The sequence below is a fragment of the Chlorocebus sabaeus genome, chromosome 11 (genome assembly GCF_047675955.1).
Source record: "Chlorocebus sabaeus isolate Y175 chromosome 11, mChlSab1.0.hap1, whole genome shotgun sequence".
NCBI classification, from domain to species: domain Eukaryota; kingdom Metazoa; phylum Chordata; class Mammalia; order Primates; family Cercopithecidae; genus Chlorocebus; species Chlorocebus sabaeus.
In genome coordinates, this window is record NC_132914.1 from 88,159,990 (window position 1) to 88,172,028 (window position 12,039).

Here is a 12,039-nt window from a genome sequence, read left to right on the forward strand (position 1 = left end):
TGGGAAGGTGAAAGAAGTTCTGGGGATGGATGATGATCGTACAACAATGTGAACGTTCTTGTTGTCACTGAACAGCACACTTAAAAAGGGTTTACATAGTAAGTTCTGTGTTTTGTATATTTTACCAAAATTAAAGAAAATAAAATAAATGTACATAAAGTAATGGCACAACCTATATTTTATGATAGCTTAGATTTAGAGGAATATTAAAAACTCCAAAGAGAGAAGGAAACACAATATTCGAGAAGGGAGATTCAGCTCAGAAGTGCAGGACTGGCCTTCAACAGGAGGAAGAAAAGGTCCATCAGCAGCAGGAAGGGACAAAAGGTGGCAGGGGCAAGTATGTTCACAGATGGATTAGTATGAAAATGAGGGAGTTTCCTTGTCAATGCCATCTTACTTCTAAACAACATTTGAAGTGAGGTCATCAGGTGAGAGGGAAGTGTGGCGACGGAGGTGTGTGATGTATGAGAAGAGACCCTAGAAGAAGTAGTTATCCCAAAGAATGGGAAGTTAGCCCCACAGAAAAACATACATACGCTTGTCAGTAGTACTGAGTCGTCATTTGAGAACATAAAGTACAATCGGTCTGAATAACTGTGTTATTTATTCCAACAAAGTTCACCGGCCTGTGTCCAAATAAGAGGAAACACGGTTAGGTTACTTCAGGATCAAGGTTGTGTAAGTTTAGAGCAATGGCAAGAAGGAACCAAGTGAGGAAATTGGGGATCATTTGCATATATATATTTGAATGAATGATTGTTGATTTCTTCACTTTGAAATGGGGATGAAAGATCTTACCTCATACAGTTGGGTGAGTTGAATGTAAAGCAGGTGCAACCCTTTACACAGTATGTCTGGTACTCAGAAAGTATTTAATAAACATCAAATATTATTACTGTCATATTACCATGGGTTATGAAATATATGCTAGACAATGACGAAAGTGAAGACAGGTGAAAGCTGATGAATAATAAGAAAGTAGTCAGTCAGCAGATTAGAGGTTTTGGTGAGAACAGCAATAAAAAGTAATTATATTGAGGACTTTTGAGCAAACAAGCCAGACTTAAAACTTTGAATGCCTGGAGAGTTTGACAAGATTGGTAGGAGGCAAAGGAGAGGATAATTAGGGAGGCAAAAGAGTAGGTAATATAACCTGATAGCACATGCTTCAAATGAACGAGGGTTTGCAAAAGGAACAGGTTGTTACGCTTGGAGACTGTGTGGGCCGGAAGGAAGTGCACTTCCCCTCCTGGCCCTGAGAAACATGGTATAAGAGAGAAAAGAAAAACAACTTTGATTCCATTTGAAGAGAAGCAGCTACCTCAGGGGACAGCTCAATTTCAGTAAAAACACAGACATGAAGGGAACAATCAGAGAACAGAGTAATAATTTAAAGATGTTCACTGATTATAGACTTAGAGCTCAAAAGGATGGGGAGATAAAGTTTGAAGAGAGAGACTTTTCCTTTTCTTTATGACAGATTGAGTCAGATCAGAAGAGATGTGTCAAGTATGGGAAGAGATGGACTCAAAGGCAAACACCTCTTGTTTTAACTATTATAAATGGGAATGTGGCTGAGGTGCTTATTTTGACCTTTTAACAGGGTTAAGCTCTCAGACCTGATTGAAATACTGGAGAGTCTGAGGGCTGCTCCTTAACGTTAGGGTAACTAGCAATTTAATGATGAACTATTCTGTGCTATGTGTTTTCTGCCTATTCCATTATTTTAACTCCATATATATTTATTCCTGGTATCCTTGAATAGACTGCAGACTTCCTCAGACAAAATTATTTTCTTTTAAAGTTATCATACTTCACTAAGTAATTTAGAGTATCATGTAGAGAACATACTCAATTTTTTTTCTTACATTGAATTTTTTATTACTTGAGTCATAGAAGAGGCTATATTATCAGTTTTAAATTTATACTTAGCTGTGTGTATATAAAGAATAATTTTAGAAAAGAACCTAATATCCTCTGTTCTTAATCTTGGTATGATAATATTTTATGTTCAGGAAGGAATATGGGATAGAAGAAAATCCCCATAACCAGACTACAGAATTAAGTTGAAATGAAATATGAAGCGTATTGTAGTATCTGCCTTGTATAGTTGTCTCTTTTTTTCTGGCCTTTTTTGAATATTTTACACAGTTTGAGCAAGTCCGAGGTTACTTGAAGATTGTTTTATTTAAAACCTAATGATTCTTTTAGCAACTAAAGTACTGAAAACAATTTTGTACAAATGTGTTTGCCACTAGATTGTCCACAAATCAAACACATTCTTGAAGATGAAAACAAATAGGGGAAAAGAGTATGTAAATATGGGGAAAACATCTGTTTCATCATAGGAATTGAATCGGATATCAGGCTCTACAATAGTTTACTTATGATAATATCCTAAATAATGTCACAATATGTCACAGCTTTAGTCCCTGCATTACTTCTAATTCAAACCTTTGTAACTCTATCATCTTAGCCCCTCCTGCATAAAGAACACAAGTTTTCAATAAGCATAGTACCACAAATTGAAGAAAAATTAGAAAAATTCTTCTTAATACAAATATTCCTAGGATGAGTTAACTATTATATATCAGAGTACTCTCTCCCCTTAGATATATTATTAAATTATATAAATATTAATAAAGGCATTTACAAATGCCTTTGATCACATTATAAGCCTTATCTGAAAATCTGGAGTAATTTTGATATTTGTAATTTTTTCTTTTTCTTTAATATTAAAAGAGGGTATACCAAAGCATTACAATTGAAGTATTATTTTTCCCTTTTTCAATAGAACTTGAATAAAATATCCATCAATCATAATTACTGCCTTCATTTTTAAGAACACTCGATTATTGACTGATAGCAAAATTTTCACTAAATGCAACATATATCTTTCACGTCTAAATAATTAAATAGTATTATTTTGTGGAATAATACTATTTAAATAATTAAATAGTATTATTTTGTGGAAGAAATATAAATCTCGGGGCCCAAAATCACTGCGCTAAAGGGAAAAGTCAAGCTGGGAAATGCTTAGGGCAAACTTGCCTCTCATTCTATTCAGTTACCCCTCCGCTTACCTAGATAGATGCATATCTGATTGCCTCATTTGGAGTGGCTCACCAGAAACTCAAAAGAATGCAACCATATGTCTCTTATCTACCTATGACCTGGAAGCCCCTCCCCACTTTGAATCATTCTGCCTTTGCCTCCAGTTGTCCCACCTTGTCAAACTGAACCAAAGTACATCTTACATATATTGATTGGTGTTTCATGTCTCCCTAAAATGTATAAAACCAAGCTGTGACCCTACCACCTTGGGCACACGTCGTCAGGACTTCCTGAGGCTGTGTCACGGGCATGCATCCTCAACCTTGGCAAAAATAAACTTTCTAAATTAACTGAGACCTGTCTCAGCTTTTCGAGGTTTATAATTGGACAGAACAGTTATATTTCTATTATTGGAATTGCAATGAGAAAAGTATTAATATCAACTACCAGATATTTTATCTTTAAATTGATAAGAAAATTAATTTGAAACTAATTAATTTACAGCTGGCAAAAAAGTTATCTTAGCCCATAGATTAGCAAATTCATTAGCAAAGTCATTGATATTTTAAGTCAAATTTTAGTAAACTTTATCTTTATTGTATCTGCACGTTGCACAGATACAACAGTTTAAGAAAATGAACTATATAACTTCATCCTTTTTAAGTCTTATAAAATTATTATACATGAGGACTGTAAGGTTCCAGTAAAATAGGTAGTTTACATTATGTGACTTCTAGATAAATAAATACCACAAAACCCTCAAATTTTCTGCTAGAAATAATAAAAATAAATACTTTTCCATGCTCTCAATTTTACTACCTCTTAGAACTCAAAATATATCTTAAAACTTAGTGAAAAATGGCTGTAAACTGCCTTGATTTTGTGATTTTGGTTTGAAAGTATCTTAATGAAGTGGCATAAGCATTTGATTTTCCCTATTTTACTTAGTGAACATTTCAATGGATTTTTTAAACTGCTGAATAGCTCTGAAAGAACTAAGGTTCTTTATTTTCAAAAGCAAAATGCTCTTCCCTCACTTTAATAGACACTCATACAATTAAAAAGCAAGCACAGCCATATAGATGAGCAATCAGCAGCCAAGAGAAAAGTTATTACAAAATTGCTAATTATCAAAATAGGCAATTATAGTGTAGACTGACTTTCTGAAAGCACTGCTAACATATTATGTGTGAGACTAAATGGTAAAGGAGTTGGGGATATTAAAAAAGAAAATGCTTGTTACTTTACTTTCAATAAAGCACTTACATGTAGACTAACTCATTTGAACTCCGTCTTTATGAGGCAGATATTGTTGTTCCCATTTTACAGTTGAGGAAACTGTGGAGGAGCGTTGTAGTAGCTTTTGCAAAGCCACAGGGTTGGTAAGTGGTAGAGCACAGATCATCAGCCAAGTTTTTCTGACTCCTGATATCCTTGTATCTTTGTGATCACACGGAGCCCCTGTCTGTGTAGACACATGGAGCACTGTGATAAACAGAACCAAACCAAAAATCGGATGATTAGAATTTCATTGCAAAAGTGTTGGATGTGTGAAGCTATTGGCTCTCTGTCTGTGCTACACTGTGGTTCTTCTACAGGCCTGTCAACAAGAATGTTATCTGAAGTCAGCAGTTCAAGCACTGCGCAGAGCCAGGGAAAGAATATCTGCTTTATATCAGCATGCTTGCTTCCTAGACTGTCTGTTTGACAGTATTTTCTTGAAAGTGACCTCTGCCAGAAATACAACAGGCCTCATTCAATGATAGGAAATGCCACATCTAACATGGTTCTTCCACTCATCTCAAGGAACGTTACAGCAGTGGTCTTGGAGCAGGAAGACTATCACCTCAGCTTTTTCCAATAAAACAAATCTCATACTCACATGCATTTTCTTGTTTATCTGTTTATTTACTTATCTATAAATGTTTCTTATAATGTTAAAAAATAAACTGGGCATAATTCTTTCTCTTAATAAAAATCAACATCTCTCTTAGTATATATAACTGCATAACACATCACCCCAAATCTTAGGGCTGAAATAATCACTACTACCATTTTATCCTATCTCACTATTTTGGACAGGAATTTGGTTAGATCTGACTGAGTAATTTGGTGCCATATGATATCAACTAGGGATTCATTTCCAATTAATGTCTGTTCTGGTCTGCAGGGTGCTTAATGCTTAAGGTTTTACTCAAATGCCTGGCACCTTGCTGGAAACAAGCAGAAGACTGGGCTCAGCTGGGCTCTTCCTTCTTTTAATGTGATCTCACAGTCTCTACACCTGCACTCTCCAACCAGGGCGTCAAACTTCTTACAAAGAAATTAAAGGCTCCAAAGGGAAAGTTCCAAAACTCCAAATGTGAACTGCAAGGCTTGTCTTATCACCTTTGCAATATATCTCACAATCGTAATTAATGATTATTAATTCATTTTTAATGTCTGTTGTGCTATATTGTAAGGTTCATAAAAACAGGACAATGTTTGCAGTCATTCTTCTGTGTCCCATGTGTTTATCAGAGTGTCTTGGACGCAGAAATAAATATTTGATGAATGAATTAAAGAATAAATGAATTCAGGCCAGGTGGTGGTTCCTGTCTAAAATATCAGCACTTTGGGAGGCCGAGGCAGATGGATCTCTTGAGATTAGGAGTTCAAGACGAGACTGGCCAACATAGTGGAATCTTGTCTCTATTAAAAATACAAAAATTAGGCCGGGCGCCGGTGGCTCACGCCTGTAATCCCTGCACTTTGGGAGGCCGAGGCGGGCGGATCACGAGGTCAGGAGATCGAGACCATCCTGGCTAACACGGTGAAACCCCGTCTCTACTAAAATACAAAAAATTAGCCGGGCACGGTGGCGGGCGCCTGTAGTCCCAGCTACTCGGGAGGCTGAGGCAGGAGAATGGCACGAACCCGGGAGCGGAGCTTGCAGTGAGCCGAGATGGTGCCACTGCACTCCAGCCTGGGCGACAGAGTGAAGACTCTGCCTCAAAAAAAAAAAAAAAAAAAAAAAAATACAAAAATTAATTGGGAGTAGTGGCATGCACCTGTAGTCCCAGCTACTGGGGAGGTTGAGGCAGGAGAATCACATAAACCCGGGAGGCAGAGGTTGCAGTGAGCCAAGATCAGTACCACTGTACTCCATTCTGGGTGACAGAGTGAGACTCTGTTTCAAAAAAGTAAAATAAAATAAAAAATAAAAAATAAATGAATTAAATATAAACATTTTAACAAAAGAAGTAGAAAAGTATGGCACCTAGTTATTGATTGTCCTTTGAACAGGATCACTTTTGAGGTAGCATGAACTACTTGTTGAATTTTTATGATAAAATATTGCCATTTTTAAAGTACATGCTATGTGCCAGGTTTTTTGTTTTTGTTTTTGTTTTTGTTTTTTTACAGAAGTCATCTTTTTCTAATAACAACTCTTAAAGGTAGATATTATTACCTTCAATTTGTAAACAAGTAAACTATGACTTAGAGAGGTTAAAGTGACTTGTCTAAAATCACAGAGCTATCCAAAATATCATATTCTGGTCTTCCACCTGGTTATGAGGTGATAGGGGTTATTAAAGGTGGGGTTTAATGTTACACTGTCCAAGTCAAGTGCAGACCGTAGATATTTTACCTTCCATACCCTGAAAAGCAGTCTACATCAAGTACCCAGCCCATTGATTCTGGCATCTTTTGAGTAACCTTAACCATTGAAAATATAGCAGATAGCCCCTATGGGAAAGAAAAGTGGCATGGCAAAGTCTCAAGGTGTAGGAACGTGTCTATCTGCTTGATATTCCCTGAGGTAGCTTTCAGTAGAAGACCCACATCCATATAGAAGACATGAAAAGCCAACTGCTCAAATGACTCATTCTGGTCCATAATTAGTAACAGGATACTATGTGGTTCTGTATATACTTCCCTGCCATGATCTGACAAATGTAGGCCCTTCATGTTATTTTATACCCCCGATTAACACCTATTGTAGCAATATTTTATTAGACTACCTACCAAAATTCTGTTGACAAAACCTACCAGAAGTCCTGGCTGACTCTCAATAAATATAAGGACAAACTCCAGCATAACATAAAAGAACTGATGAAAATTTGAGCTGTCTTCCTAAAATAGAGTTTACAATTTGCATCCAACCAAGTTTAAATTGCCTACTATAACAAACAAAAAAATCAGTTCTCTTTAGAAAAATATAACAGAATCTACAACATAATATCCAGACTGCAATCTTAAATTAGCCAACATGCAAAGAACCAGGAAAATCTGACTCATTCTCAAGAGAAAAGACAATCACCAGATATCTACCCTGAAATAATCCAGATGTTTTCTTGAGTATATGAGGATTTTCAAAGAAGATATTATAACTCTGCTTGATCAGGTAAAGTTACATTTTCTCAGAATAAGTGAAAAGGTAAGAAATCTCAGCGGGAAAAAAAAAAGGAAACTATAAAAGGCAGTTAAAAATACTAGAACTGAAAAATGCTAAAAGAAAAATCAATAAAAATTCATTGAATGGGCATATTGAGGTGTCAGGGGAAAAAGTCCATGGGTATAAAAATTGATGAATATAAGTGATTCGATATAAAGAGCAGAGAAAAATGTTGGAAAAAAAAGAAATGAACATACAAGGGATATGAGAAATAATGTCAAAAGATCCAACATGTATTTACTTGAAATACTGAGAGGAGAAGAAAATACAAGACAAATAAATAATTGAGAAAATAATGGCCTAAAACTTTTCAAAATTGATGTAATATGTTAATTTATAAATGCAAGAAGCTAGTATACAGTAAACAGGATAAATACAAAGAAAACCAAACCTTCTCATCTCATAGTAAAACTGCTGATTAACAAAGATATAGAGAAAATTTTGAAAGCACCCAGAGAAAATCATCTCATTACATATAGGAATGCAACAATTTGAAAAACGACTGATTTCTCATCAGAAATGATAGAACTATAGAGACCAAAAATATGTTTAAAGTGCTGAAAGAAAAAAAAAAAAAACACATACACACAAAACAAAACTTTGACCCAGAGATCAATATCCAGCAAAATACCCTTTTAAAACTGTATTAATTTTCTCAGGCTGCCATAACAAATTAGTACAGACTGGGTGGCTCAAGTTACAGAAATTTATTTTTCACAGTCCTGGAGACTGAAAGTCCAAGGTTAAGATGTCCTTAGGGTTGGTGTCTGGCGAGAGCTCTCCTCTTGGGTTGTAGATGGCTACCTTCTTGCTGTGTGCTGGTATGGCCTTTCCCTGACGCATGCAGCTGGGGAGAGAGAGAAAGAGACAGCGCAAGAGAGACAGAGAGAGAGAGAGAGAGAGAGATGTCTGTGTGGTTTCTTCTTGAAAGGACATTAGCTCTATTGGATCAGGGCCTTACTCTTATGACCTCGTTAATATTAGTTACTTCCTTATTCCAAATACTGCCTCACTAGGGGTCAGGGCATCACCATTTGAATTTGGGTGTGTGTCGGGGGCTGAGAGGGGCAGGGCAACATATGCATTCAGTCCACAACAAGAATAAAGGCAACTCGAAGACATTTTTAGATACAAGCAAACTTGGAGAATTCATCACCGTAGATTTACACTATAAGACATGCCTAAAGGAAATTGCTTAAGTGAAAAGAATATGAGACTAAAGGGAAATTTGGATCTTCATGGAAGACAAAAGAGTATCAGAAATAACAAATATTTGGGAAAACATAATTTTTTCCTCCCAATTTTTAAAAAATACGTAGGACTGTTGAAAGCAAAAAAATGTAACTTTGTTTTGTGGGATTTATAATGTGTGTACAGGAAATACATAAGACACTGTAACATAAAGGATGGAGGGCAATATAAATAGAGCTATGTGGTTGCAAGGTTCTTATATTTTAATATTTAATATTTAAGAGTTTAATACTAACTCTATGTAGGCTATGAAACGTTAAAGATATATTTGTAATCAACATAGCAATCACTAACAATATAAAATACAGGCCTATAACGGAAAAGTTACCAAAGCCATCTTGAAGGTATTCCCACTGAATGAATTAGGATCGCTTTGTCATAAAAGTCACAAGTTTTAGTGACATACTTATTGAATAAGTCCCCAATGTCATCAATAACAGAAAATGGATACAAACTTTGCCACATCTGTCACCCAAGTTTGTGGATGAATTACTATGCTGTTCAGTCTGTCATATTCTCTAATCTCTTCCCAAGGAAAAAGGTGTCTATTGCTTGGACCTAAGAACCTATTGCCTGACTCATTTATTAGCTCCTATAATTCCTTCAAGATGTTAGTTGCTTCAATCATTCTGCAAATATTTATTGAGCTACCACTATGTGCCTGGCACGGCTCTTGCCCTATTGCCATGGTATGATGCAGAAAGAAGGTTCTTTCAGCAAGCACTGCTGAAAATCAATTTCATGGTCAATAAAAGTATCACCCTTGGCTTTGTGGAATGTACGTAAGAATTAAAATCTTAACCTTCCTAAAGCTTTCAGGTCTCAGAGACAAACCATCATAATGGTATAGAGGTTGGGGGACACTCTGATGAGAAATTAGGAGGAGGAGTGGTCTTCACAATAACATCATGGCATCCTTCACAGCCTAAAAAAATTCTCTCATTTAATTCCACTCCTAACACATAGTTTTAGAGCCAAGAAAAATAACATGCACTCTCACCTTGTCTAAAGAGGATTCCTAATTTTAAACCAAACTGAGACAATTAAATTTTTATGAAAGTAATGTTTTGTTCAAAAAAATTCCTGTGGCATATTTTTTATTAAATGTCCACAAGATAGTTGGCACTAATCTAGGCCCTGGAAATCCAGTTGAAAGCAAAACACATAGTTTTTGCCCACAGAGCTTATATTCTAGTAAGGGGAGATAAATTATAAGCCAGCAAAATAAATAAAAACATATGTCCTGTATTACAGTGCGTTAAGAGATAACACCAAGTAATATCTTCCTGGAAAAAAAAAAAAAAAAGCAAAGGAAAGATTATGTGAGGTCACGTGGTCATCTCCAGCAAACACTTCTATAAGGCATAATTAGCCTCATAGGAGTGGCAGGTGTTCGTGAGCACTTTACATGCATGCTTGACCTAGGACGTGAACTATGTAAGGGAGCAAGTCAAGGCAAGATTTTGGAGAAAAGACTCCAAGCTCATGGAGGATCAAGGGCCAAGGCAGGAAGGAGCTTGACGCATTTACAGAACTGAAAGAGAGGGTGGCAGGGTCTGGATCATGCGGGACCCGGTGGGTTTAGTGAAGACTTCGGAGTGCAGTAGGAAACAACTAGAGGATTTTAAGCAAAGGAGTGGTATGATTGGATTTACATTTTTTAAAAAGTCAGTCTGGGCACTTGGAGAGAATGAATAAAAGGGAAACAGGAGTGAAATCAGAGTGACAAATCAGAAGACTATTGCTTTGATCCAAACAGCAGATGATGGTTTCTTGAAACAGGATAGTTGTGGTGGAATTTCAGGATGTCTGGGATCTCTTCCTCTTCTGAATTCCAGTAACACTTTGTTTATACCCCTTTTTTTGTACTAGAACAATCCTGTACTCCCATTTTAGACTCTTTTGGTAGCAGAAACTAAACCTTGCTCACCTCTATTTTCTCCTGGTTTCTGAATACATTTTACGTAGCAGATAGTCGATGATTGTTTATGCAAAATAAACAAAATTATAATATTCTCCTTTGATACTTGTTTTGTTACCTGAAAATGCACATATTGTATTTGGATAACAAAAATTAAGAATAAAATATTTGTTATATGTTTTAAGGTTTAAATCATATAGGATTTTTTTTTTTTAGTTTGGCTTTATTTTTGTTCCCTTGTGTAATACTGCCAAGTATGAATTTTATACGTACTCTTGAGTTAAATCAGTACAAATAAAGCTTCAAGCAATTTTTAAGCAGAGGAAAAATATATTTTTCACTGTCTCGTATCTTAAAAATAACTGAGCCAATTTAATTTACTCTTTCTAAAGTGAGGCCATTGGGAGAGGCATGGTAGTGATGAGATGTGGAACAAATGAAAAAATAACAAACGTGTATGTCCTGCACAGGTATCCCAGGACTTAAAATAAAATAAAATAAAATTTTAAAGATAATAAATAAATGAAATGTTTCTCATAAGACCAAGGCTAACATTTCAATTGCAAGCAAATATCTTGAATGTTGTAAACAAGTGAAGGTGGAAATCGAAATGAAAATTCTTTTCATCTTTGAAGAAAAGTTTCTGCAGTTTAACATCAAAAGTCCTAAACTAAGAGAAATCCTTTGGGTTTTGAAAGAATAATTCAATAAAACGCTGCTTGAGAAAGATTACGAATACATCTGATACATCCTTAGTGAGAAAAGATTGTGGAAACATATTGTAGAAAGAGAAATATAAGAACATCAAAGGTTGAATCTAATGATCTATATTTGTGCACTGCTTTTTTCTTTACTGATTGTAACTTCTTATCCCATTCCCTACCCCTATCAACAAGCCTCTTATCTGTAATAAGGTTATTCTGTCCTCTATGATAAATATTACCCCATCATATACATACACATATATCCAAAAAATAATCACATGGATTCCATAATATATAGAAACACTCATTTAAAAAAATCAGAAATGATGAACTAATGAAAAGGTGGAATACAGAGGAAATATTCATAATGTATTAAATCATCTCAAGAGTATCCTGAGGAAAAAAAATACATCATAAGGATATGAGCTAACTGTTGGCCAAATGGAAGAAACAGGAAGGAAGTGCTTATTGGATATTTATTTGGAGAAAACTGGTCAACAAACACTGAAACAAATGCTAAAGACATATTTCATGTTGTGTTATTACAGTGGTTTCCTATCTTTCATCAAAGTCACACTGTTGTCTCCTATAATAACCTACTGTCATATGTCCACTTTGAGAACTGGTGCTCAGAATTTATCAAATTTCTCCTTGTAAGTTAGTTATAC